We start from the raw sequence: 3,170 nt of genomic DNA, 5'->3' as shown, positions 1-3,170 counted from the left end.
AGGACCACTGCGCTGAGCCTGTGGAAGTCCAGCCACACCTCCCCCAGAGGAGAGGAGGGAACCACCGCTGATGTCAGAAATATGCTTTAGGAAATGACTTCAAATTCTTGGCTGCACTGTTGAACCTTCCTCTGGATCAGCAGTCAGATTTTTTTTTTAATGTTTTCAGCTGTTTAGTGTTTTATTGGAAGAACAGGGTGACATCCAGCCTAATATTCTTTTTTTCCCCTTTATTTTATTATTAACACTATTACAGATGTCCCCATTTTACCCTCATTTGCCCTCTTCTTCCAGTCCCCACACCCCCTTGGCTTGGCCATCACCACACTGCTGTCTGTGTCTATGGAGTTTGCATACGTGTTCCTTGATGAATCCCTTCACTTTCTTTCATCCAGTCTTCCTGCATGCGCCCCTCCTCTCAGACCCAGCCTGGTAATAAAGCATTGTTTGTGAGCTCAGAAGACAAGAAAGGCCTCCTTACTGTGAGACTGAACAACAGGAGGAAGAGACCAATTATCCTGGAAAACATTTAAAGCCTTTCAGTACATTCATGATCACTATATGTAATATGCTGATTGGCTTATGAAAGCAGATGACCATACATACGTCATACTAGACGACTTGAGATGGCTTTTGTAAACTTAATCCTGGGGAATTCATGACCTGGGAGACGATTTAATCAACATGTGAAGCGGGGCTACGTGAACAGAGGAGCAGGACGTGCAGGGAGCAGAGCAGCCTTGAGATTTGTCGATGTGATTAAAGTGAACACGTGACTCCTGTTTCCACCTCTGAAGACAGCGATGGGGAACTGCGTGGGAATCCTAAATGCAGAGATCTCACTGGAAAAGAAATTTTTCGTCCTGTTTTACCAAAATACCACTTACCACAAGGTTCTGTACCTAGAATCCTTTGGTACTGGAACTGTAACCATTGGTCTCCTGTAGAGAGTCCCAGATGCTGTTCTGATTTTGTGGTTTTCTTTCACTATGTTAATGCCATGGCTATGTATGAGTTAAACTACCTCAGTTATCATCTTCATCCATACGGTTATTTACACAGACATCCACCTGCCTTACCCAAGATCTACTAAAGGGAGTACACAAAGCAAACAAAAATAAAGATGTGAAAGGGAACTTAAGAAACCCATGAAAGAGCAAAGGTAGAGTGTCTAATGCTGTACTGAAGAAGGACCTCTCATCCTTGAAGAGAACACTGGGGGCAGAGTGAAAAATTCTTTTCTCAGCAAACATCCCATGTTAGAAATCTTCCAGACAGTGGTCAGATGAGAGATTGTGTTGCTGAGAAAACAAAGCAGTTCAACTTATAAAAACACTACGCTGCTCCCTGTTAAGTAAAATGTACATGATGTTAAATAGGTTGTCTTAGTGAAAATGCTAGAGGGGAAATATTGATATAAGCATGTTTTTAAATGCAAGATGTGGGTCTGAATTGCTCAATGACACACAATAAATGAATAGAACTTAATTAACCCTTACCCACAGTTTCTGTCTAATAAAAATTTCATTGTTATGTACTATAACTAGTAGTATTTCTTACAAAAAAGGGTGGAATAAGAATGCCACTTGTCTTCAAATGTGCTAATAAAATCACATTTTGAAATCATCATGGGTCTTGACTATGTCATACACTTAGTTCTACTTAGTGGTTAATCTTTGACTTGAGTGAATAGTGTTCACCTAGTCCCTGTGGTCACTTTTCTAAATATGTTTAACACTTCATGAGGTTCATTCTCCACTATTAATATTTACTTACTCAAATATTAATAGCATTTTAAAAACAGCCTATTTAAAATGTATTGTCCCCAATTTAGCTATTGTTAGCTATAAGTAACTAAAAAATAGTGCACTTAATGCTATTTCTTACATTAATTCATTTTAATGCTTTTCTTATATCAGTGCTACTCACAGAAATTCCTAAATGACATTTATAATTGATCATTTTGAACTCTTTCCAACTACATAATTATAGTTCTTTTCATTTCCAACATGTTGAGAGGTAAGAACTTACTCGGTCTTTCATGACTTGTATAAATCAGTTTTAAAATCCTTCTTAGTGTCTGATTTGGCCATTAGTTGTACTGACAAAATATTTTGAATGCAGATTTTTGATTAAAAAATTAATTGAAAGCATTAGAAAGTGTTGAGTGCTTAAATAACCTGTAAAAAGTCAGAAATTAAAAGAACAAATAATTTATGAATAATTGACTGAAGTTTGCTGCTCTTTGAATATTAACTTTTGCCAGTGGATACTAAGGTCAGGCACTGATTCAAGATGGTCTTCCAAAATGCATTCACAAAGTTGCATTCTAATTTTAGTGTTTCTCTGTTTAAAGTTTTTGGAAAAATAATTAAAATTTTAATTCCCATTCAACTTAAGAATAGTATCCAAGTACATCAAAACAGAATAACTTACAGACTTTCTATAAGATTAACAAGTTTCCAGGTGCTACTGTGGCTGCTAGGGGAACCACACTTTGAAAAACATGTGGACCTAGTTTATCATTTACTATCCAATATCCCAAATTCCAGAAGAGACTCTGTAAGTGTAATAATATTAAAATATATGTCAGTGACCAATATTTAATATTTAAAAATATGGTAAACTTTGGCATTAAATATCCTAAGTTGTTATTTCATAGCCTTGGGGTATGATTTTTTCATTTCCTGTAGTCTACCAAGCTTCATTTGTACCAAGTCTAGCACTGTTGTAAATGAAAGGATCTCTAACTTGATTTACTAGATTTTTTATGGCGAGCTTTTCCTGTTCACTTAAGTTTTTGGTTCATTAGACACTTTCTTTGACAATTTAAATTTCTTTGTTCACAGACTTTTTATTTCCATCATAATTAACTTCCATTTTCTAGCTACTCTTAATGCCGCCTTCACAAAGTTAATTTGGGTGCTGTTGTTAGTGAGATTAGAATTTTTATTACTTACTGAAAACTTCTAATCACGAAGTTTAGGTTTCCCATGAGATTGAAAGTAGTGAGAAAGATGCTGCCATAGCCTGAAAACTAACATTTTAAACTTATTACAGATATACAACCATTAAAAATTAAAGTTATTTAGAATTTTTCCTCCTGCCTCCCTTCTCTCTCCAAAAGTAAAACTCCTTTGCCTCATTCCCCTGTGTCTTTAGCGGGGGCG

At 36.1% G+C, this 3,170-nt stretch overlaps 1 pseudogene; it reads left to right on the top strand.

Moving 5' to 3' along the window:
* Positions 1-404: 404 nt before the first annotated feature.
* Positions 405-1,093, top strand: LOC114514808 (annotated as a pseudogene).
* Positions 1,094-3,170: the final 2,077 nt, after the last annotated feature.

This window comes from Phyllostomus discolor, chromosome 7, assembly GCF_004126475.2.
Source record: "Phyllostomus discolor isolate MPI-MPIP mPhyDis1 chromosome 7, mPhyDis1.pri.v3, whole genome shotgun sequence".
Classification (NCBI taxonomy): domain Eukaryota; kingdom Metazoa; phylum Chordata; class Mammalia; order Chiroptera; family Phyllostomidae; genus Phyllostomus; species Phyllostomus discolor.
Note: the sequence above shows the minus strand (reverse complement) of the source record. Positions and strands in the feature narration are given on the sequence as shown.